This window comes from Somniosus microcephalus, unplaced genomic scaffold (genome assembly GCF_052327205.1).
Source record: "Somniosus microcephalus isolate GS21.2 unplaced genomic scaffold, FLI_Smic_1.0 unresolved_chr1, whole genome shotgun sequence".
Classification (NCBI taxonomy): Eukaryota; Metazoa; Chordata; class Chondrichthyes; order Squaliformes; family Somniosidae; genus Somniosus; species Somniosus microcephalus.
The window spans coordinates 41,643,017-41,668,875 of NW_028225179.1; the positions used below are offsets into that span (position 1 = coordinate 41,643,017).

Genomic DNA, 25,859 nt, shown 5'->3' on the forward strand with positions numbered 1-25,859 from the left:
GCAGCACAAATCATCTTGCCTCGCGCTTGCTGCAACATATATGTAATAATAATGACGCACGCCTTCAATGCATCATTATTGTGATTCGAGTTCCGAGCAATGTCAGGCTCCATAATCATAATTGATCATAAGCTGCCATTCAGCGATTCTGGTTTGTCTAAATTGAGACTCAAAATGAAAAGGTCCTCGTTTGCTCCGCGTTTCTATAGCATCCCACGTCCCTATAATGTCCGATTCTCCCAGTTATTCACACAGAAATTGCTGCCCTGCCAATCCAGGTCAGTAAGCACAGGAGTGATGGCTGGATGGGACTTGGTGCGAGTAAGGACATGGGCAGGCAGGATTACCTCAGGTTTCTGAAGGATGGAACGTAGCAGGCCGGCCAGGCGTGCTTTGGAATAGTCAAGCCTGTTGTTTTCTGTTCTGGTCACCGCAAGCAGGAAGAATATATTGTCCTTGGAGTGGTGCAGTGCAGATTTACCAGATTAATACCGTGGCTTACAGGGTTAAATTATGAGGATTAATTGTATAAATTTGGCTTCTGTTCTCTTGAATTTAGTAGGTTGATGGGTGAGCTGATCATGGTGTTTTAAGTGTTAAATGGTTTAATAGTGTAGATAGAGTTAAACTCCTTCCTCTGACTGGGGAATCAAGTACAAGGGGGAAAAATTTAAAACTACAGCCGCTGCATTCAAAAGTCAAATCCGAAAGCATCTTTTCACATAAAGGTTTGTAGGAATCTGGAACTCTCTCCCCAATAATTCCGTGGGGGTCAATTGTTGCTTCCAAGACTGAGATCGGCAAGTTGTTGTTAGGTAAGGGGATCAAGCTATATGGAGCAACGCCAGACAAATGTAGGTGAGGTGCAGATCAGCCATGAACTAATGTAATGTCGGAGCAGGTAGAAGGTTGAAAGCACTACACCCGCTCTAAGTTCGGGAATTCTGTTCTCTTCCTTCTCAGATAAGTTTACCCTATATTAGGTGTCTGCAGACTGGATCAAGAAATCGTCCTTTCACTCCTTCTATTCTGGAAGGTCGCTTCCCCCGAAGCAACTCCACCCTTCATTCTCCTTTTCCAGTTCTGGCACAGCTAGAAGCAGAGGAGGTCGAAGCTGGACCAGGTTCAACCATACACAGCAGTACTGCGCAGCAGCCAGCAGAGGGAGCAGCAGAACCAGGTGGTGCAATACTGCACAGCGGCCAGAGGAGGGAGCAGAAGTACCAGGTGGTGCAATACTGCACAGCGGCCAGAGGAGTCTGCAGCAGTGCCAGGTGGTGCAATACTACACAGCGGCCAGAGGAGGGAGCAACAGTACCAGACACACCTGGATACTGTTGAACAAACATACACACGTGGAGGGATTTTACCCCTCCCCGCTCGGGGTTAAAATCGAAATTTTCAGCCTAGTATGGAGGCAGCTGCGGCAATGGAGAGATCTACAAGAAAGTAACTCATGTGGAATACCAGATTACAAGAAGAAACAGCCTCAAAAGTAAAAGTGAGCTCTTTAGGGCTGATATCAGGAGAATGATCAACACTTAGAATGGACTCCAGGCAGAGCGGTGGTGGTTAAACCCTCGGAATGATTTATAGGAATAAACTGGATTAAACAATGAGGTGAAGACTATGGATGCCCTGGAGGGCTGTATTAGAATGGGCTGAATGGCCTTCCTCAGAGGAAAGGATCTTGTGATCATTGCGGGTAGGTGTGAAAACTGTGTCCTTCCCAGTCCCAATCATTATTTATCTTAATGACTGCCTGTATACTGAATAAAACTGGGACATCAATCATTCTGGCCAATTTTTATTCCTCAATCAACATAACAAAAAATAACAGATGATCTGGTCATTATCTGATTGCTGTTTGTGGCAGCTTGCTGTGCGCAAATTGGTAACCATGTTTCCTACATTACAACACTGATGTACAACAGTACTTCATTGGCTGTAAAGTGCTTTGGGACGTCCGTTTGTGGTAAAAGGCGCACAATAAATGCAAATCTTTTGTTCATTTATCTACTTTAATGCGATGAAAATCCAGAACTGGTTGAATATCGCATTCAACTTCCAGAAAAAACTCGTTTATACAAATAGTAGGCCGTAGAGGTTACCTTTGATCCGGCATATTTGCACTGACCCTCTTACCAAAGCGCTTGAGATTCACGTGGATTGATTTGGAAACTGCTCTTCTATCTTTCCAAATGTTTCAAAGGGAATTCAAGGTCAAAAGTCGAGAGCAAAATGAGGGCTCGTCCGGGAATTGAACCCGAGATCTCTCACATCATTCTATGCTAATTAACCCGAAGTGAGAATCATACCCCAAGACCAACGAGCCATTGATATAAAAAGCAGCACTTAGAGCGTTTCCATAAGTAAGCCATGTGTTGGCTGTTCTTGATAAGCAGAGCACTTGAGCCCGGGACAGCTCTGACATTGCCTTGTCTGCCAGTCTTCTGAAGCGCCGCACTGCTCCACTCAGACAGTTAATGAATTGTTAGGACGGTAATGTATAGAGGCAGCAGGTACCCATCCCGAGAGCAGCAGCAGCGTTTCTGCATTAGTTTGGTGCGAGGCCTCAGATTTGCACAATATCTCAGCAAAGGCACTGAGAAGATATGGAGGCAGTGAGTGATGCACCAACCGCCCAGGAAGTGACCATTCGTTTCTGTGACTGAGGCAAGTTTTGTTTGGGCAGGGGGTTTAATCTCAGTTCATAGCCCCACCCATCTCCTCCCATGCCCATCGTGATTTCTGCCACATTTGCACATTCAGGACCAGGCCCGGCAGATTCATCCCTGTCTCACCCGGGGGCGCTGAGGCTCCAACCGCCCCTGATTATCATTTCACCCATCTGTAAATTAAAACGTAAATAAAACTGCTTTACAAAGCACAGGTGAGGACGGAGACGCTGTGACCTTTTGACGAAATCTCAGCCCCATCAGACAGATGTTTTTGTCTATAAAGATCAAAGCAGTTCCTATTTAGTCCCAGAAAACTTCGGTTCAGACCCGTAAGCATATTTAGACCTACAAGGTACCTACCCTGACAGTGGGAGCACCATCACAGGCACAGACTTTATAGACGGAGCCAGTCAGCTCCTACCCTAACACAGGGAGCACCACCACAAGTACAGGCTTTCCTACACAGACCTAGGTAGCTCCTACCCTGACACAGGGAGCACCATCACAAGCACAGACTTTCATACACAGACCCAGTCAGCTCCTGCCCTGACACCGGTACCACCATCACAGACACAGACTTAACTACACAGACCCAGGGAGCTCCTACCCCGAACCAGGGAGCACCATCACAGGCACAGACTGTCCTACACAGACACAGGGTGCTCCTACCCTGACACAGGGAGCACCGTCACAGGCACAGACTATCCTACAGAAAACTAGATAGCTCCAACCCTGATCCATGGAACACATGTGCTGACCCAAGAGCTCCTGCTCCGACCCATTCGCTCCTACATAGACCCAGACAATTCCTACAATGACTCAGCCAGCACCTCTGCATGAGCCACTACACTGACATGGGAACTTCCTACACGGGCATGGACAGTTCCAAGAAAGGCACAGAATGTGCCTACACGGACCCAGGCATTCCTACGCAGAACCAGACAGCACATACACAGACCCAGACATTCCTATTCAAAACTAGACAGCTCCTACGCAGACCCAGGCCGCTCCTACACAGACATTCCTACACAGACCCAGACAGCTCCTGCTCAGACCCAGACCTTCCTACACAGACACAGGCAGCTCCTACAAAGACCCAGGCACTCATACACAAATCCAGACAGATCCTGCACAGACCCAGATATTCCTACACAGACCCAGACATCTGCATCATAGAAACCTAAGCAAAATGCTGCTGATGCTGGAAATCTGAAATAAAAACAGTAAATGCTGGATATACTGAGCAGGTCTGGCAGCATCTGTGGAGAGAGAAACAGTTAATGTTGCAGGTTGATTGCCTTTCGTTAGCTTCTTCATAAACCCTGCTTGCTCCTACACAAACCTGGAAAGAACCTACACTGACTCAGATATAACATATAGAGCCAAACAATTCCTACCCTGACACAGACTGCCCTTACACAGATCCAGATATAACGTACCGACCCTGACAGCTCCGACCATGACACAGACAGCGCTTACTCAGATCCAGATATAATATGCAGAACTAGACAGATGCTACCCTGACACAGACTGCCCTTACACAGATCCAGGTGGTTGGCCCAGAAGTTAGGTTCGGGGGCTTGCCGCATGTGCAAGCCCCCGATGTGCACTCACCCGGCACGCCGACATCTGAAGCCTGGGCCTGCTTGCAATTCCTGTCACTGGCCCGGTTCAGATGTCAGCGCGCTGTGCTTGCCTGATCCAGCGGCGTAGTTAGTGCGATGTGCCGGCTGGGATCAGGTGAGCACTATGCAGCCAATCAGGGGAGGGGAAACTTCATTCATGAGTTTATAGTAAGATCTGTCAAACTCATGAAAAGTAGTGCGCCCAAAAGACTAGTTTAACTTTAAATAAAATTTAAAAAAGCTTCCCAATAATTATATAAACTATAAATAACTTTAAAAAACCATTTTAAACAATTAATCAAATTTTTGAAAAAAATAATTTTTTAAGAAATCGGGTCTAAAAATAAACTTACCTTACTGTAAAGTCCTTAAGAACAATAAAGCTGTGGAAAAAATGTTATAATTCTAAATAATAGACCACTTACCTTAAAGAATCAAGTCCTTACGCCTCCTTTTTATATGTCTAAAAAGTTCAGGCCCTTGCACACGGGCAAACCTGTCAAAAAGAAGGAAGTTCAACGCGTGCGCGCAGGACCTCTGAACCCCTTGGAGGAAATGCTGGTTTCCTGCTCATGCGCTGTGCATGCTGATATCCGGCACTTCCAACGGGCCCACACGTGAGTACCCCGTCCGTACTCACGCGTTGGGACCGGAATTACTGGCCCAACTGTATGTTGGCATCGTCAGAAGAGATGCGATGGAGAGGGAGGAACTTAGAAAAAGGAATAGAGTCCTTACAGGAAGCAAGGTGGGAGGACATGGCGTCAAGTTAGCTTTGGGAGCAGCTGGGCTTCTTTGGTTGAAGTAAGTAGATTCAAAGGAGAAGTAGTTCAATGTAAGTTCAATACAAGTTCAGCCAGGCGGTGGAGGTTGGTAGTGGATGGTGACTGTGATGGCCTCCGTTCAAGGAAGAAGCGGAGGGTCATCCAGCCGTCCTGGTGGGGGATGGAGGTGTAGCGGGATTGGACGCCCACAGTGAAAGGGAGACGGTGAGGACCAGGAAACAAGAATGTAAGTGATGTTATTTTTTCCACAGCAGCTTTCAAATCACTGGCATTATCAATGGATTTGTATTTTGACGTGAAAGGAATTTGTTGAATTGTGTACAACTGCGCGTCGCTGTTTATATCACCAGGATGGCCGAGTGGTTAAGGGATCTGAGTGAAGATTGAATGTACGTCATTACGTGTGAATTCTGAGCCCCCCAATGTTGGATGTTATCGATTGTGATAACTCATCGAAGTATTGTAATCATTGGAAAGGAAATTTCAATATTTATATTTCACATTTCCAGGCAGCGTTGCTACATTTACAGCAGGTGCTCCGCCGATTGACAGAAAATAGGAAAAGGAGTGGGCCACTCAACTGTTCGAGCATATTCCACCATTCAGTGAGATCATGGCTGACCTGGATCTTAACTTCACCCACCTGCTTTGAACGTCTAATCCATTCGTACCCTTGTCTAAAAGAAAACTATCGATCTCAGGTTTAAATTATTAATTTAATTGGCAAAAGAACGCGAGTTGAGATTAGATTGTTTTATTACTGAGGCGATGAGTTTTTTTATTACTCAGAGGGTAGTTATGGTCTGGAATTCATTGTCTGAACTGTTGGTGGAAGCAGATCGGATCGCTGATGCAATAGTCAGGAGGGAATTGGATAAATACTTGATGACGAACAATGTGCAGGGCTGTGGGGAAAGTGCGCCATTCTATGGTTCTATGATGCGACAATCCTCTACCTCAGTGACCTTGTGTTTTCACCGGTAAACCGCAGGTCACGTCTCCAATTCACGCCCGTGCCGGCAGCGACTTTCTCACCTTTAATGTGATGTTTCACTTTTTCTCGCTCTATGATTCGCTCTATTTCTCTCTGTTGCTGTATTTATTTCCTGGTGTCAGTCTCTCTGTATGTCTCACTCAGCCTCAGTCACTTTCTGTAAGCTTTTCTAATTGGGTCACTGTTTATCCGTCCAACTATTACCTTCTCTCCGGCACTCTCTCCATCGCCCCCCCACATCATTTTACTCTGCACCTCACGTGTAAACCCTTTAAGCGCTGGTTCAGTTTACAGCTTGCTGATCCTGAGTGTTTCACGTGCATTTTAACATTATTCCTTCATAGGTGTTCGGTGTTGAACGGGAGGGTTACATGGTCTATGGGCTAAAAGCCGAGGGAGTTCTTGTTTAGTTACGCACGATCAGTTCAATGCATCACTTGCCCAGCTGCTGTGATTTTGCAGTTCAGCTTTTCACCGTCCGTAGCTTTAGAAAATGTCTTTATCCTCTCACATTTTTAGATTATGCTGACGTGTAGTTTGCTCGGCGCTGAAAACTAAATTTAGAGTCTGCAAGGGATTTGTCGAATTTTCAAGCACTGCGCGGCACGGATTCTATCACCAGGATGGCCGAGTTTTTAAGGCGTTAGATTAAATTCTAATAGAAGTGTGTTTGCGTGTGCTCGAACCCCACTTCTGGTAGATGCTCAGGCAACGGGGGTTGAAAATAAAACATCCAGCCAATTTTGGTATGAAATGGATTAAAAGTCATTTGATCTCTGCAAGGGATGGTGCCATATTTATAATTCACCCTTCAAGACAGCGTTTCTTCATTTACAATTGGTGTTCTGAACATAGGAACAGGAGGAGGCCATTCAGCCCCTTGAGCCTTTTCGCCATTCACTGAATTCCTGTCTGAGCTGTGTCTTAACTCCATCCATCTGCTTTGGCAACACATCATTTCAACGCATGTCTAGCAAAGACGTACCGATCTCAGGTTAACATTATTAGTTGAGCTGGCATATACTGCTATTTTGTGGGAGAGAGTTCCACACTGCTGCCAACATTCACGTGCAGAAATGCTTCCTAACTTCTTCCCCGAATGGCCTGCCTCTGATTTTACAATTATGTCCCCTTGTCCTGGACTCCGCCACCAACGGCTAAACATGATTTCTCTCTATCCACCTTATCAATTCGTTTCAAAATCTTAAAAACCTCAATCAAATGCTACAACCTTCTAAATTCCAGGAAGTAGAAGCCCAGTTTATGTAATCGCTCCTCATATTTTAACCCTTGGAGCGCTGGTAACGTTTTGGTGAATGTGCACTGCAACCCCTCCATTGTCAATCTATACTTTCTAACGGCCGGTGCCCAGAACTGTACATAGAACCAGGTATCTGTTAGCTGTAGAATAACTTCCTCTCCTTTATATTCTAGCCTCTCGTTATAAAGCCTTATATGCTGTGCGATTTCTTGATTATTTCTGTACCTTACTGCTACCTTTTAGTGGTCTGTGTGCATGAACCCGAAATAACTTCGGAACTCCACTGTTCCGATCTGTGCACCATGTAATCAATACTCCGATCTACATTTTTGGTCTAAAATGAATGACGACATAATTACCTGCATTGAAATCCATCAGGCACGGTTTCGCCCATTCACTTAAGCTATCAATATATCTTTGTAATTATATGCTGCTGGCTACACGACTTACCGTAGCACCAACCTTTGTATCATCGGCAAACTTGGATATATGGCTCTATATTGTGTTTTCTAAGTCATTAATGACGATAGAAGGAACAATTTATTTAATATCAACATTTATGAATGGGCCTTGCTGGGACAACCTGGCAGGGTCTGTGGGGAGAGGAAGTTGGAGTTAAGGTTTCAGCCCGATGACCATCTGTTACTACAAATAAACATCACGCAATTGTTAGTAGTTTTTAAATAGTGAAAAAGAAAACTCGCTCTCCTATAGCAGCTTTCACGACCATGGGACGTCCGGATTGCTCACGAATGCTCAGTCTGAGTCCCGACAGGACCACTAGGATCCAGACCTCATTACACCCTTGATCCTAACATAGCCAAAGGCGAGGTGAGAGTGATTGCTCTTAGCATCAAAATAGCATTAGGCCGAATGTTGCATCAAGGAGCCCGAGTAAAATTGAAGTCAATGGAATCTTTCGGGGGACGTGGGGTAGGGGGAAACTCCTCTGCTGGACACATGCCTAACATAAAGGAAGATGCTTGTGGTTGTTGGAGGCCAATCATATCAGCACCGGGACATCACTGCAGGAGTTAATCTTCACCTGCTTCATCAAAGACCTTCCCTCTATCATAAGGTCAGAAGTGGGGATGTTCAGCGATGATTGCACAGTGTTCAGTTCCATTCTCATCCCATCAGATAATGAAGCAATCCTGGCCTGCATGCAGCAAGAACTGGACAACATTCAGGCTTGAGTTGATACGTAGAAAGTAACAATCGCGCTACACAAGTGCCAAAGCTTCTTCCACAGCACCTCCCAAAACCGATGCCTGTACCTCCTAGAAGGACAAGAGCAGTTAGTGCATGGGAACACCAACACCTGCAAGTTCCCCTCCAAGGCATGCACCATCCTGACTTGGAAATATATTGTCGTTCCTTCATTGTCGCTGGGTCAAAATCCGGGAACTCCTTCCCTAACAGCACTCTGGGTATCTTCACCTCACGGACTGCAGTGGTTCAAAAAAGCACTCATCACCACCTTCTCAAGGGCAATTGGGGATGGTCAATAAATGCTAGTATTGCCAGCGACCCCCACATCGCATGAATGGCGAATGTTTTAAAAAAAATTGCTTTACAGAAAATGAAGTACTTTTTGAAGCGTGGTCACTGCTTGTAATGTATGAAAACACGGCTGCCAATTTCTACACAGCAAGATCCCACTGGTGATGTTGGCTCTCGGACACAGATATGCCCAGGACACCTAGGAGAACTCACTACCTGTTAGAATCATAGGACCCTAGAAATTTGCGGCACAGAAGGAGGGCCATCGGCTCTGGACGAAAGACCTATCCAGCCGAATCCCACTTTCCAGCTATTGGTCCGTAGCCTTGCAGTTTACGGCACATCAAGTGCATATCCAAGTACTTTTCAAATATGATGAGGGTTTCTGCCTCTACCACCATTTCAGGTAGTGCGTTCCAGACCTCCATCACCCTTTGGGTGATAAAAGTTCTCCTGAACACCCCTCTAATCATTCTACCAATTACTTTAAATCTATGGCTCCTTGTTATTGACCTCTCTGCTAACTGAAATAGGTGCTTCCTATCCACTCTAGCTCGGCCCCTCATAATTTTATACCCCTCAATTAAGTCTCCCCTCCGCCTCCCCTGTTCCAAAGAAAACAACTCCAGTCTGTCCAATCTTTCCTCAACGCCAACATTCTCCAGTCCTGGCAACACCCAGAGGACAACAGAGGACTCAAACTGAATGTAATTGGAAAGAGCACCAGAGGGCAGATGAGGAAACATTTTTTTACATTGCGAGTTATTATAATCTGTAATGCTCTGCCTGAAATGGTGCTGGAAGCAGATTCAATAGTAACTTTCAAAAGGGAATTGGATAAATACTTGAATTGGAAAATTTTGCAGGGGTATGGGGAAAGAGCTGGGAATAATTGGATTGCTCTTTCAAGAGCACGACGGGGCAAATGGCCTCCTTCTGTGATGTATGATTCTCTAATTATCTGAAAGGTTTTATTGAAGGATTCATGTAAATGAGGCTGTTATTTGCCTGCTCCACTATCTCAGTTTATTCCTGTGTACAAGTGCCTGTTCTGTTTCAACCTCATTGAAATGATTCGGGGTTCGGTACTAATGAAGCTCAAGTTAAACTCTGACATACGGCGTAGTGGCCAAGTGGTAAGGCGTCGGTCTCGTAAACCGAAGAGCATGGGTTCGACCCCCATCTACGCCTCGGGACATTTATCGCATTTAATTTAACATTTTTAATGTTTCTCCTTTTTATCTCTATCAAATACATTCATAACTTTGAACATTTATTTCAACTCTCCTCTTGACATTCTTTGCTCTAAAGAGAAAAATCCCTGCTTCTCCAGTCTCTTTGCATAAATGAGGTCCCGCATCCCTGGTACCATTCCAATAAATCGATTCTGCACTCCCTCCAAGGCCTTGCCTTCTTTCGTAAAGTGTGGTGCCCAGAATTGAACGCAATACTCCAGGTGAGGCCTCACCAGTGCTTTATAAATGTTTAGCATAATTTCCTTGCTTTTATACTCTATTCAGCTATTAATAAAAGACAGGATCTCAAATCCGTTTACACAGCTTTCTCAACTTATCCTGCCACCTTCAATGATTTGTGTGCGCACACCCCATGTGTTCCAGTTCGTGCACCCTCTTTCAAATTGTACCATTTAGAGCTGGTTAATTAATTGCAGGGGAGAGCATTCTGAGTGGTTTCGGGGCCAGTGGTCTGCAGAGGGAGCCAATTAAACGAAATAATCGGCCCCATTAAAGTTCTACCATTTAGTTGACATTGCCTCTCCTCATTCTTCCGACCAAAATATATCACTTTGCACTTCTCTACGTTAACTTTCTCTGCCATGTGTCTGCCCATTTCACCAGTCTCTTTCTCTTCATACTCCCCCTTTGTAGCTCTTACTATCTGCTTTGTGACCCTTTGCTGTTCTTTGTAACTTTCTCATTCACCAGGATCGCTGCAATGTTTTGCATTTGTGTTTGCTTCTCCTTTTATTTTAATGCAGTCTCTTACCTCTAGCCGCCCATGCCTATTTTTTGGCCAGTAATGTTCTTGCCCCTCAGATGTTTAAACTGATTCAATTTCATCTTAAATTATTTCAGAACACCTCCCACTTCTGTCGTTTTACTTGTGAACAGATTTGCCCAGTTTATTGTGGCCAGGCTCTGTCTTGTTGAAGACGGCCTTGCCAAAACGAAGAATCTTTGTAGCTGCTTTGCATTTCTCCCTCTCAAACATTGCGGTGAACTCGAACATGTTATGATCACTATTAAATACAGTTTCACGAACGCTAAATCTGATGAATAAATCTGGCTTGTTACTCATTACTAAATCTAATATGGCATGCCCCCTTCTTGGTTCTAGGACATATCGTTGTAGAAAACTATCCCGGACACACTTAAAAAACCTTTCTGATAAGTGCTAGTCTGCTTACCCCAATCTCTGTGAAAGTTAATATCCCCCATTAATACAACACTGCCTTTATGACGCGCTTGTCTAATTGCTGCATTTATACAATCTAGCACTTCAGACCAGCGACCAGGGAGCCTATACACAAATCCCACTGTCTTAATCGCTCAGTCTTAAATCGTTTCCTATTTCTTAATTCTAACCATGAATTCTCCACTGTCTGTTTACCTCTCGTTATATCCTCCTTAACATTGAATTGATTTCATCCTGAATCACTAAGGCTTCTCCTCCCCCTGCACCATTTCCCTATCTTTCCTGTAGTCCTCCAGCAGCACTTCCGCCCCTTTGTATTCCCGCCATCTTGAGATTAAGGCTAATATTCCATGAACCTAGCATTTTTTTGTACGTGTCCGGTAGTTTGAAGTAATTACTCTACGTGGACTATTAAATCTCTCTGCTCCTCCACAGTTCCTAACTATTTGCCATTTTGAAATTACTCTAATCCACCTTTCTTAGTTCGAAAGTGAATGATCTCACAGTTCCCCACATTGAACCCCGTCAGCCACAGTTTTGCCCATTCACTTAAAGTATAAATGTTCCCTTGCAAATTTCTGCTTCCATCTACACTACTTACTGTGCTGCCTAACCTGGTGCCGTCAGCAAACTTGGACATACGATGGAAGTCATCGAACTGTGAAAGAGGGCTCAGAATGGGAATCGAACTTTGGGCTGGCGTGAAAGGGCGTTGGTATTCGGAATGTACAAAATACAGTCCCCAATGCTCCGCTTATCTGCAGCAGACCGAACGTAATTCGTAATATATGTTCGATCCTTATTGGTTGCTGTAACCTGATGCTGTAGCTCGGTGAATCATTGTTTCAATATGGAAAGGCTTTTGCCTCTGTGGGACAATCAGTTAACACGGTCGGCCGTGAGCTCAAAAATTAATGGTTCTACGAACGATCGGGTAATCTTTACATTATTGGCTCACAGTTTCAGATTTCAACGTGTGTTTTGACTGAAAGGAAATGTGCTACAAACATTGCCAGCTGGGCAGAGCTGACATTCCCACCATTAACCCTGCGATCGGAAGCAGGCACATCAAAAATATATAAAAGCCTGAGATTGGCTTCACGGAAATCAGATTTCATCTTAGCAGACAAGTCTCCGAAAGGCCAATGGGAGGCTGCACTGGTTGCAGGAGAGCTGGTTAGCTGTGACATGCATATTTCCGCAGTGAGCCAGACCAGACTCTATCCAGGTTTCCACAATGAATGTCACACCGTTTATTTTGGAAAAGCAAAATGATACTTACATCCTGACTGGTTTCAGTTGATATTTGAGAGATCATTATAAGATCCTGCAGGGCTGCCTCGGTTAATAACAACTGTCCGAAGCTGCATTTCAGACATGCCATCAAATCCATCGTTTTGTTGCCGTTTTCCAGAACCCCGAATGAGTGAGGCCGCGAAAAGCAGCTCTCTTCAATCACCCGCTGCTGGCAAGAAGCCGCGATTGTGGCCTCAGTCAGCGCATTACAGCCCATCTCTGGTGAACACGATACCACTGAAGCAGAGTTGTGCACAACTTTGCATCTCTCGCCTATAGGTGACGTTGTGGAGGTCGATATTATAGAATGGTAGAATATTACAGCACAGAAGTGGGCATTCGGCCCATCGTGCCTGTGCCGGCTCTTTGAAAGAGCGAAACAATTAATCCCACTCCCCTGCAATTTCACCATAGCCCAGTATTTTTTTCAAGTAGTTATCCAATTACATTTTCAAAGTTACGATTGAATCTGCTTCCACTACCCTTTCAGGCAGTGCATTACAGATCTTAAATATCGCTGCGTATTAATGTTTCCTCATCTCTAAACATAACAGAAGTCTTTCATCCCTTGTGCCATTCTAGTAAATCTCTACTGCAGACTCTCTGAGGCCTTTACATCCTTCCTCACTGTGGTGCCCAGAATTTGCCACACTACTCAACCTTATGCCTAAATGATGTTTTATGAAGTTTGAGCATAGATTCCTTGCTTTTGTTCTCTATTTCCCTGTTTATAATATCAAGGATCCCGAATGCCGAATGCTGTCCTGCTGAATATTTAAAATGTTGCCAAACCATCAGCAAACTTTGAAATTTGCTCCCGATACCCAAGTCCAGGTCATTTATATATAACAGGAAAAGTGATGGTGCTAATACCCACCCCTGGGGGTCCCTACTGCAGCGAAGGCAGCGCATTGCTGTCCATCCTTGGGAAGCAAGATACAATATGGCCTGGCGAAGCCTCCTCATACACCGAGCACAGCGACATAAAATCCGTGGAGATTGAATCCAGGTCAATCGGCCTTCCAGCAACAGTTGGCGAGGACCGAATGAAATGAAACGTTTTACTTGCCTCAGTGAGGAAATCACTGGATAATGTTACAGGAAAAAAACAGAAAATGCTGGAAATACTCAGCAGGTCAGCCAGCATCTGTGAAGAGAGAACCAGAGTTAACGTTTCGTCAGAACTGGAAAAAAGCAGGAGAAAGAACAGATTTTAAAGCAAGTGTAGGTGCTGGGAAAGGGGGAGGGAATGAAAGAACAACAAGGATGGTCTGTGATAGGATAGGAGGCAGTAGAGGGTAAGAGACATTAACCGATATTCAAGGCAAAAGGAGCTGGTAATGGGGCAGCTTAAGAAACAAAAGATGTCTCTAGATGAAGTGTAAATTGCCCTGACAGAAGGAAAGGCAGCTGCCATGTGGGAGCGAAGAAAATAAAACACAAATAAACAAAAAAGAAGTGTGGAAAAAAAAATACATGCTAGGTGCCGATGTTATTGTCTGAAATTGTTGAACTCTATGTTGAGTCCAGAAGTCTGTAAAGTGCCTAATCAAAAGACGAAGTGCTGTTCTTCGAGCTTACTTTGAATTTCAGTGGAACAATTTAAGAGGCCTAGGACGGTGAGGTCTGAGCGGGAGTGCAGCGGAAAATGACAGTGACAGGCGACCGAAGCTCCGGGTCACCCTTACGGACTGAATGGAGGTGTTCTGCAAAAGGCCACCCAATCTGCGTTTGGTCTCCCCAGTGTACAGAAGACCCCATCGTGAGCATCGAGTACACTATAGTAAATTGCAAGAAGTACAAGTAAATCGCTGTTTCACCTGGAAGTGATGTTTGGGGCCCCTGACAGTGGGAAGCAGGTGGTATAAGGGCATGCGTTGCATCTCCTGCGCTTGCACGGGAAGGTGACGGGTGAAGGGGAAGAGGTGATTGGGGTGATAGGGGAGTGGACCAGGGTATCGCGGAGGGAGCGGTCCCTTCAGAATGGTGAAAGGGGAGGTGAGGGGAAGATTTGTTTGGTGGTGGGATCACGCTGGAGGTGGCAGAAATGGTGGAGGATGATCCGTTGAATGTGGAGGCTGTTGGGGTGAAAGCGTAGGGGAACCCTATGGTGGTTGCAGGAGGGAGGGGCAGAGGAGAGGGCAGAAGTTCGGGAGATAGAACGGGCATGGCTAAGGGCCATGTCAACCACAGTAGAGGGGAATCCTCAGTTGAGGAAAAATGAAGACATGTCAGAGGAACTAGTATGGAAGGGGGAATCGTCAGAGTAGATGTGGCGCAGATGGAGAAACTGGGAGAATGGAAGAGAGTCCTTACAGGAAGCACGGTGTGAGGGAGTGTAGTCCAGGTAGCTGTGGGAGGAAGTGGGCTTATAGTGAATGTTTGTCAATAACCTATCCACAGAGATGTTGACTTAGAAGTCGAGGAAGGGAAGGGAAGAGTCAGAGATGGACCATGTGAAGGTGATGGACGGGTGGAAATTGGAAACAAAGTGAAGGAAATTTTCTAGTTCAGGGCAAGAGCAGGAAACAGCACCGATACAGTCATCAATGTTCCAGAAAAAGAGGTGAGGGAGGGGACGTGAGTATGATTGGAAAAGTAAGTCAGGATGATCAGTCGGTCTCAGGTGTTTAGGTCGGGGTTGCTCCTGGAGGTGTTGGCTCGCATCCCACTTCTGACGTTTAATCCTTTGTTTATATAGCACGATTTTGCGAGAGGTCATTTTTCGGCCCTTTTGATTATTGCTTCCAGAAAACGAAGCCGACTTCCATCCACGGCAGATTTGTTTTATTGGTTGTAAGTATGTATTGTGTTGGGAGTAAACAGAACAGGGCCCGTGGAATCAATCCATTATGCTCAAATTTGCAGTAATCCACGCAAGAAGTTATCGGACAGGACCGAAATCAGTCCACAACAATCTCCAACGGTTCTGGAAGAAGGTCACTGCAAACCACGATATTGATATCAAGCCTTTAAAGACATCAATTAATGTCTTTCTTAGCAATCAATTACCTGTGGTTATTGTAAATATAATCGGATGTGTCCATGTTAGATAAAGATGTATTTGTGAGTTGCTGTTGTGCTGAATGTAAGTGATTTTGCGTCTCTGTAGTTTGCTGATATACTTAGATGTGTCTGTATTATCTATATATATATAAAGCGGTCGATCTGTCTGTCCTTCTGTCCCCCTTATCCTCCCCTTCCCCTCCCTCCTCCCCTTCCACCCTTCCCCCTCCCCTTCCCCCTCCCCCTCCCCTTCCCCCCTTCCCCCTCCCCTTCCCCCTCCCCCTCCCCTTCCCCCTTCCCCCTCCCCTTCCCCTTCCCCTACCCTTCCCGCCCTTCCCCTTCCCCCCCTTCCCCTTCCCCTTCCCCCCTTCCCCTTCCCCTCCCCTTCCCCTTCCCCCCTTCCCCTTCCCCCCTTCCCCCTCCCCTTCCCCCCTCCCCTTCCCCCATTACCACTCCCCTTCCCCCCTCCCCTTCCCCCCCTTCCCCCCTCCACTTCCCCCCATTCCCACTCCCCTTCCCCCCTCCCCTTCCCCCCCTTCCCCCCTCCACTTCCCCCCCTTCCCCCTTCCCCCCTTCCCCCCTTCCCTCCTCCCTCCCCTTCCCCCCTCCCCTTCCCCGTTCCCCTTCGCCCCCTCCCCTTCCCCCCTCCCCTTCCCCCTCTCTTTTCCCCCCTCTTCCCCCAGTCGCTCTCTCTCTTCCCCCCAGTCGCTCTCCCTCTTCCCCCCAGTCGCTCTCTCTCTTCCCGCAGTCGCTCTCTCTCTTCCCCCCAGTCACTCTCTCTCTTCCCCCCAGTCGCTCTCTCTCTCGCTTCCAACAACAACATTCCCTCGAAAAAGCCTCGGCACCGCCGGGCACTTCAGCTAGTTATTAATGTATTGGTGGGTGATCTGTGTCAGTTATAAATGTATTTCTGAGGTCTGAAAATGTCCAGTCCGGCACGATTCTACCTTCTCATTGCCCCACGTTGGGTACGGTAGACTATCTGTTCCATTCGGATTCAACATTTGTTTTTAGTAACTATGTTGACATTTAGAAATGTGATAATTATAAAAAAAACAACTCTTGTTCCACCAGCCTCTCTGACACCGCTTCCGCGTCACATAATCTCTCTGCTACCTCCCAAGTGTCCCTCAATCTTTCTGATACAACCTGAGTATTCATTACCCACTCTGATATCTCCATAGCATTGCTCACCCTCGCTGATAGATCCTCAGTGTCTCTTACACTCTTTGAAACATCCGAAGCGTCCCTTATGCGCTCTGATACATCCTGAGAGTCTCTAACCTCCCTGATACCGCCACAGAGTCCACTACTCTCTCTGGTATCCACTCAAAGCCCTCATACCCCCTTGATACTATCTCAGGAACCCTTCAATTCCCTCACATCCTCTGAGCTCACCTTTGCTCTCGCAATCCCCTCTGAGAAACTTTTAGACTCCCTGATACCAGGTGCAAAGAGTGTTTTGAATGCCGTGGCTCAGGCCAATATGGGCGGAACCGGCTGACTTCACAGTGTGTGTAGGAAAGTTAAGTGGACTTTGTGTGTGAGAAGACCACTGAAACGTTTTGCTTGGAGCTCCGCCCTTGAGGCAAGTTTTGTGTTGTCAGGTAAACTGCGACAGTGAAAGCACAAAATTAAAAACAGAAAAAGCTGGAAATATTCAGCAGCTCAGGCAGCATCTGTGAAGAAATATTCATTTTACCAGGACATCACTGCCCACTGTGACTGATACTTCACGTGGGTCATAACTTACAATTTCAACACCTCCGTGCAAGGAACAGTTTGGGCGGGAATGAGGTCCTTGCTGATTTGAGAAAATAGAGCGAGGCAGCAAAACAAAACTCCCCACTGCGGATTGGGCAAAGATGGCACTCAGATGCAGGAGCCTTGGATGTGTTGAAGTAATGAAAAAAAATCTAGTCTGAAATGCAACAACGCTAGATTTCGAAACCCTGCGTGTAGAGCGGAGTCGATTAACGGTCCACCTCCTTAACCTCTCAACCACCGCGCCCCGTAAACACAGCACAGAGAGATCTTTTCTTTCCTTCTTTCTCAATGCAAATCCCTGGACCCAAAGCAAAAGCAACAGGAAAGTCAGCTTTCAGTTGTCAGTCCCCAGCATCAGAAGTGAGATAGCAATGACGTGCCAGCCTGGCTGACCGTTCCAAGGCGCTGGATTTAATTTTCAGTCTTTTCAGGGGAGTGGATTCAAATCCCACCGCTGCCACAATTATGTTTATTTTCGGGTTTTACCAAAGAAATGTTCGCTGCAAAGATCAAAATAAAAATATATGATATAGGAAGCATTGATTGGGTCAAGCAGCATCTAGTGAGTCATACTCTTCATCAACAATCCCTTTATTAAGCGGTATCGTGCGTGGCAATGCTATTCTTTTTATTCCCTCCTGGAATGTGAGCATCGCTGACAAGGCCAGCCCTTATTGCCCATCCCTCATTGGCCTTGAGAAGGTGGTGGTGAAATTCAACGCAGGCCTCGCAGCCACTAGAGCCTTCATCCAGAATGGGAACTGGTGCAGGCACAGTTACTTTTAAAAGAATTGTAGCCTTTTCACACGAGAAGAAACTCACCCCTGGAGATTCTATAAAAATAGGCCCCGCTGGGAATCGAACCCAAGATCGCCTGTTTACCAGACAAACGCTTATGACCAGCTAAGCCACGGGACCCAATGCTGGCGCAATTCCTCGCCCCCACTCACTGATGTCTATCAGCTTCCGGTCGCAGGCTTCTGGACTCTCAGGCCGTTTCTTATTTCTCCAGCTCTCTTGTCTAATTCCGCCATATGTCCCATTGCTCTCTGTATCTCCCGCTTAATGTATCTCAGTGTCAATCTGTGAGGTGATTCTGAATGATTACCCTATGTTTGTGTCTTATATGAAATAAATGGGGGGATCAGACAACTCTTCCTCTGACACTGGGGAACAAATAAGCCAACAGTTATAACACGATATTGTTTACTGTGATGCAGCAAATACAATATTCCAGCTTAAAAGTTTCAGTTTCAATTCTGTGCAAAAGAAACTGTGACTCCAACGTGTTTCCAATAGCCTGCCTTTTAATCTGACGTCACAATCGCCACCATTGCATCTCAAGGTGAATCATAACTAATAAGCAGAGAAGTCAAGCACTGAAAGGGTATTTGTAGAAAGGGTTGTGAGACTGTGGAATGCACTGGCCCAGCAAGCAGCAGATTTAAAACAAGGTTTATAAACCGGCAGCCTGTGGGAGGAAGGGGGCAGAGAGGCAAGAGAGACACAGGAAAGATCAACTTGGAAACTATTGACCCCGAATCTACTTTAAATCCCTCCACTGCATTTCAACCCATTTAATGTCAGATTCACAAATTGATGCATGTGAGCAATATAGGACATTTATCGCTGTCTCTGGTCTAAAATAACTGCTTTATTATTTGCTCCCACCCGCTGTGTTTAGGCTCTACCCTGAATATTTATCTCCGACCTAGAATCAGTTTGTAATCTGGAGACAAGGTTTCTGCAGGCGGCGGGCAGGGAGCAGAGGCTGTGACTGATCTGAGTCATGTGGGAGCAGAACACAATGTTTCTGCTGTTTATTTTCATTACCCTGCAGAATATTCCATACTGTTCTCAACATCTTACATACCGTTAAATATCGGAAGTTTTCGTTTATTGTAATGATCGCTGCGAATCTTCTGGACTTGCTGAATTTGCAGCAAATTAAATATCACGAAAACGTCATCGCCAACAATAAACAGGGTCAGCGATTTGAGAATTTAGTATCTTGGAGCCCCTATTTCCGCGGCTGCGATGGCCGAGTGGTTAAGGCGTTGGACTTGTAAATCTAATGAGGTTTTCCCCGCGCAGGTTCGAGCCCTGCTCCCAGCGGATTTTCTCATTATGATAATTAATTAATTCAAATAAATTATTTTCTTCAATCTGCTCCCTCTGGGAGGATTTTGGAATTTTAAATGCCGGTTTTAAGGAAACTAAAGGATTGCCGAGAGAACTGGATCACTTTCTTCAACAAGGTTTGCTGACCGAATTCCAAAAGTTTTCTGCAGATTGTCTGGAAGCTCCAGATAAGGAGGCCTCGACAGTCTCTGAGGTACCTTCCCATGCACTCGTTGCTGTCCGGTAGCATCAGTCTGTGTAACCATGGGAGAGAGAGAATGGAAAGTCACTGGAAGGCATGTTTCTGTCAGCAGCAATGTTACAAGAGCAGCCATTCTAAAGTGAAAAGCAGAACACATTCCAGGAGACAGGCCAGGAGACAGACAAACGGAGTGGAGATCTGGAAGACTGACCAGAAAAAAAACAAGGAGGACACCAACTCATAATTCATCTCTCCCTCTCCCGAAGCAGAAGAATTGAACATTCTGAGTTTTGAGTTGCACCACTGAGGTTGTACAAGTCTCTCTCTGTAAAACATGTATTATTATGTCAATAAAACGATTTGTTTGAAAAGTTTGAAGCTTCATTTCCCAAGGAATTTTCTGAATCGGGCTGCATTGGTTCCGAAGGCCGGCTCTGCTTTCGCAGAGCTTGACTGTCGGGAGGTCCCGCAGGTCGAAATGTATCGACTGGTTTCAAAGCACCAACTCAGGTTGGGGCGTATGGGACATGTGGCCCAGGAAGAGCGGTGGTAGCAGAGCACACTTAGCAGTTTAAGTGGCTGAAAGTGAATGTTAGATTAAGGAAAAACCGCAGGAAAATTACAATGAAATTGAAGGGGGAAAGTAAAGGAGAGCTGTTGATTGTGGAAGGAAGAAAAGTCTGCGTTATGTTTCGATTTGGAGCCGAAGTTGCTGAGGCCAGAGTGCAGATTATTAATCACTATACGAGCACGGCACCACACATCAACAACTGGAGCTCTGCAAAGTATCGCATGGCTCTCCTTAGGAAACATGGATTTTTGGTGAAGATTCCAAAATCAGCACCGCCAGAAATACAGAAGCGGTGAAATTCAACGCAGGCCTCGCAGCCACTGGAGCCTTCATCCAGAATGGGAACTGGTGCAGGCACAGTTACTTTTAAAAGAAATGTAGCCTTTTCACACGAGAAGAAACTCACCCCTGGAGATTCTATAAAAATAGGCCCCGCTGGGAATCGAATCCAGGATCTCCTGTTTAACTAGATAGATACTTTGACCAGCTAAGCCACGGGACCCAATGCTGGCGCAATTTCTCGCCCCCACTCACTGATGTCTATCAGCTTCCGGTCGCAGTCTTCTGGACTCTCAGGCCGTTTCTTATTTCTCCAGCTCTCTTGTCTATTCCGCCATATGTCCCATTGCTCTCTGTATCTCCCGCTTAATTTATCTCAGTGTCAATCTGTGAGGTGATTGTGAATGATTACCCTATGTTTGTGTCTTATATGAAATAAATGGGGGGATCAGACAAATCTTCCTCTGACACTGGGGAACAAATAAGCCAACAGTTATAATCCGATATTGTTTACTGTGATGCAGCAAATACAATATTCCATCTTAAAAGTTTCAGTTTCAATTCTGGGCAAAAGAAACTGTGACTCCAACGTGTTTCCAATAGCCTGCCTTTTAATCTGACGTCACAAACGCCACCATTGCACCTCAAGGTGATTCATAACTAATAAACAGAGAAGTCAAGCACTGAAAGGGTATTTGTAGAAAGGGTTGTGAGACTGTGGAATGCACTGGCCCAGCAAGCAGCAGATTTAAAACAAGGTTTATAAACCGGCAGCCTGTGGGAGGAAGGGGGCAGAGAGGCAAGAGAGACACAGGAAAGATCAACTTGGAAACTATTGACCCCGAATCCACTTTAAATCCCTCCACTGCATTTCAACCCATTTAATGTCAGATTCACAAATTGATGCATGTGAGCAATATAGGACATTTATCGCTGTCTCTGGTCTAAAATAACTGCTTTATTATTTGCTCCCACCCGCTGTGTTTAGGCTGTACCCTGAATAGTTATCTCCGACCTAGAATCAGTTTGTAATCTGGAGACAAGGTTTCTGCAGGCGGCGGGCAGGGAGCAGAAGGTTTTAACTGATCTGAGTCATGTGGGAGCAGAACACAAAGTTTCTGCTGTTTATTTTCATTACCCTGCAGAATATTCCATACTGTTCTCAACATCTTACATATCGTTAAATATCGGAAGTTTTCATTTATTGTAATGATCGCTGCGATTCTTCTGGACTTGCTGAATTTGCAGCAAATTAAATATCACGAGAACGTCATCGCCAACAATAAACAGGGTCAGCGATTTGAGAATTTAGTATCTTGGAGCCCTTATTTCCGCGGTTGCGATGGCCGAGTGGTTAAGGCGTTGGACTTGTAAATCCAATGAGGTTTTCCCCGCGCAGGTTCGAGCCCTGCTCCCAGCGGGTTTTCTCATTATGATAATTAATTACTTCAAAAGAATTATTTTCTTCAATCTGCTCCCTCTGGGAGGATTTTGGAATTTTAAATGCCGGTTTTAAGGAAACTAAAGGATTGCCGAGAGAACTGGATCACTTTCTTCAACAAGGTTTGCTGACCGAATTCCAAAAGTTTTCTGCAGATTGTCTGGAAGCTCCAGATAAGGAGGCCTCGACAGTCTCTGAGGTACCTTCCCATACACTCGCTGCTGTCCGGTAGCATCAGTCTGTGTAACCATGGGAGAGAGAGAATGGAAAGTCACTGGAAGGCATGTTTCTGTCAGCAGCAATGTTACAAGAGCAGCCATTCTAAAGTGAAAAGCAGAACACATTCCAGGAGACAGGCCAGGAGACAGACAAACGGAGTGGAGATCTGGAAGACTGACCAGAAAAAAAACAAGGAGGACACCAACTCATAATTCATCTCTCCCTCTCCCGAAGCAGAAGAATTGAACATTCTGAGTTTTGAGTTGCACCACTGAGGTTGTACAAGTCTCTCTCTGTAAAACATGTATTATTATGTCAATAAAACGATTTGTTTGAAAAGTTTGAAGCTTCATTTCCCAAGGAATTTTCTGAATCGGGCTGCATTGGTTCCGAAGGCCGGCTCTGCTTTCGCAGAGCTTGACTGTCGGGAGGTCCCGCAGGTCGAAATGTATCGACTGGTTTCAAAGCACCAACTCAGGTTGGGGCGTATGGGACATGTGGCCCACGAAGAGCGGTGGTAGCAGAGCACACTTAGCAGTTTAAGTGGCTGAAAGTGAATGTTAGATTAAGGAAATACCGCAGGAAAATTACAATGAAATTGAAGGGGGAAAGTAAAGGAGAGCTGTTGATTGTGGAAGGAAGAAAAGTCTGCGTTATGTTTAGGTTTGGAGCCGAAGTTGCTGAGGCCAGAGTGCAGATTATTAATCACTATACGAGCACGGCACCACACATCAATAACTGGAGCTCTGCAAATTATCGCATGGCTCTCCTTAGGAAACATGGATTTTTGGTGAAGATTCCAAAATCAGCACCGCCAGAAATACAGAAGCGGTGAAATTCAACGCAGGCCTCGCAGCCACTGGAGCCTTCATCCAGAATGGGAACTGGTGCAGGCACAGTTACTTTTAAAAGAAATGTAGCCTTTTCACACGAGAAGAAACTCACCCCTGGAGATTCTATAAAAATAGGCCCCGCTGGGAATCGAATCCAGGATCTCCTGTTTAACTAGACAGATACTTTGACCAGCTAAGCCACGGGACCCAATGCTGGCGCAATTTCTCGCCCCCACTCACTGATGTCTATCAGCTTCCGGTCGCAGTCTTCTGGACTCTCAGGCCGTTTCTTATTTCTCCAGCTCTCTTGTCTATTCCGCCATATGTCCCATTGCTCTCTGTATCTCCCGCTTAATTTATCTCAGTGTCAATCTGTGAGGTGATTGTGAATGATTACCCTATGTTTGTGTCTTATATGAAATAAATGGGGGGATCAGACAACTCTTCCTCTGACACTGGGGAACAAATAAGCCAACAGTTATTATCCGATATTGTTTACTGTGATGCAGCAAATACAATATTCCATCTTAAAAGTTTCAGTTTCAATTCTGGGCAAAAGAAACTGTGACTCCAACGTGTTTCCAATAGCCTGCCTTTTAATCTGACGTCACAAACGCCACCATTGCACCTCAATGTGATTCATAACTAATAAACAGAGAAGTCAAGCACTGAAAGGGTATTTGTAGAAAGGGTTGTGAGACTGTGGAATGCACTGGCCCAGCAAGCAGCAGATTTAAAACAAGGTTTATAAACCGGCAGCCTGTGGGAGGAAGGGGGCAGAGAGGCAAGAGAGACACAGGAAAGATCAACTTGGAAACTATTGACCCCGAATCCACTTTAAATCCCTCCACTGCATTTCAACCCATTTAATGTCAGATTCACAAATTGATGCATGTGAGCAATATAGGACATTTATCGCTGTCTCTGGTCTAAAATAACTGCTTTATTATTTGCTCCCACCCGCTGTGTTTAGGCGGTACCCTGAATATTTATCTCCGACCTAGAATCAGTTTGTAATCTGGAGACAAGGTTTCTGCAGCCGGCGGGCAGGGAGCAGAAGGTTTTAACTGATCTGAGTCATGTGGGAGCAGAACACAATGTTTCTGCTGTTTATTTTCATTACCCTGCAGAATATTCCATACTGTTCTCAACATCTTACATACCGTTAAATATCGGAAGCTTTCGTTTATTGTAATGATCGCTGCGATTCTTCTGGACTTGCTGAATTTGCAGCAAATTAAATATCACGAAAACGTCATCGCCAACAATAAACAGGGTCAGCGATTTGAGAATTTAGTATCTTGGAGCCTCTATTTCCGCGGCTGCGATGGCCGAGTGGTTAAGGCGTTGGACTTGTAAATCCAATGAGGTTTTCCCCGCGCAGGTTCGAGCCCTGCTCCCAGCGGGTTTTCTCATTATGATAATTAACTACTTCAAATAATTTATTTTCTTCAATCTGCTCCCTCTTGGAGGATTTTGGAATTTTCAATGCCGGTTTTAAGGAAACTAAAGGATTGCCGAGACAACTGGATCACTTACTTCAAGAAGGTTTGCTGACCGAATTCTAAAAGTTATCTGCAGATTGTCTGGAAGCTCCAGATAAGGAGGCCTCGACAGTGTCTGAGGTACCTTCCCATACACTCGCTGCTGTCCGGTAGCATCAGTCTGTGTAACCATGGGAGAGAGAGAATGGAAAGTCACTGGAAGGCATGTTTCTGTCAGCAGCAATGTTACAAGAGCAGCCATTCTAAAGTGAAAAGCAGAACACATTCCAGGAGACAGGTCAGGAGACAGACAAACGGAGTGGAGATCTGGAAGACTGACCAGAAGAAAAACAAGGAGGACACCAACTCATAATTCATCTCTCCCTCTCCCGAAGCAGAAGAATTGAACATTCTGAGTTCTGAGTTGCACCACTGAGGTTGTACAAGTCTCTCTCTGTAAAACTTGTATTATTATGTCAATAAAACGATTTGTTTGAAAAGTTTGAAGCTTCATTTCTCAAGGAATTTTCTGAATCGGGCTGCATTGGTTCCGAAGGCCAGCTCTGCTTTCGCAGAGCTTGACTGTCGGGAGGTCCCGCAGGTCGAAATGTATCGACTGGTTTCAAAGCACCAACTCAGATTGGGGCGTATGGGACATGTGGCCCAGGAAGAGTGGTGGTAGCAGAGCACACTTAGCAGTTTAAGTGGCTGAAAGTGAATGTTAGATTAAGGAAATACCGCAGGAAAATTATAATGAAATTGAAGGGGGAAAGTAAAGCTATTGATTGTGGAAGGAAGAAAAGTCTGCGTTATGTTTCGGTTTCGAGCCGAAGTTGCTGAGCCAGAATGCAGATTATTAATCACTATACGAGCACGGCACCACACATCAACAACTGGAGCTCTGCAAAGTATCGCATGGCACTGCTTAGGAAACATGGATTTTTGGTGAAGATTCCAAAATCAGCACCGCCAGAAATACAGAAGCGGTGAAATTCAACGCAGGCCTCGCAGCCACTGGAGCCTTCATCCAGAATGGGAACTGGTGCAGGCACAGCCACATTTAAAAGAATTGTAGCCTTTTCACACGAGAAGAAACTCAACCCTGGAGATTCTATAAAAATTGGCCCCGCTGGGAATCGAACTAAGGATCTCCTGTTTACTAGACAGACGCTTTGACCAGCTAAGCCACGGTACCGTATGCTGGCGCAATTTCTCGCCCCCACTCACTGATGTCTATCAGCTTCCGGTCACTGTCTTCTGGACTCTCAGGCCGTTTCTTATTTCTCCAGCTCTCTTGTCCATTCCGCCATATGTCCCATTGCGCTCTGTATCTCCCGCTTAATTTATCTCAGTGT

At 45.5% G+C, this 25,859-nt stretch overlaps 5 non-coding genes across 5 annotated transcripts; 4 read left to right on the forward strand and 1 right to left on the reverse strand.

The window, feature by feature from the left end:
• Window positions 1-9,968: 9,968 nt before the first annotated feature.
• trnat-cgu (transfer RNA threonine (anticodon CGU)) lies at window positions 9,969-10,040 on the forward strand. Its single transcript has one exon. It is a non-coding gene; the product is annotated as a tRNA-Thr (tRNA).
• An 8,157-nt stretch (window positions 10,041-18,197) lies between these two features.
• trnat-ggu (transfer RNA threonine (anticodon GGU)) lies at window positions 18,198-18,272 on the reverse strand. The gene has a single exon. It is a non-coding gene; the product is annotated as a tRNA-Thr (tRNA).
• Window positions 18,273-19,385: 1,113 nt separating this feature from the next.
• trnat-ugu (transfer RNA threonine (anticodon UGU)) lies at window positions 19,386-19,469 on the forward strand. Its single transcript has one exon. It is a non-coding gene; the product is annotated as a tRNA-Thr (tRNA).
• Window positions 19,470-21,863: 2,394 nt separating this feature from the next.
• Window positions 21,864-21,947, forward strand: trnat-ugu (transfer RNA threonine (anticodon UGU)). The gene has a single exon. It is a non-coding gene; the product is annotated as a tRNA-Thr (tRNA).
• A 2,394-nt stretch (window positions 21,948-24,341) lies between these two features.
• trnat-ugu (transfer RNA threonine (anticodon UGU)) lies at window positions 24,342-24,425 on the forward strand. Its single transcript has one exon. It is a non-coding gene; the product is annotated as a tRNA-Thr (tRNA).
• The last annotated feature ends 1,434 nt before the right edge of the window (window positions 24,426-25,859 follow it).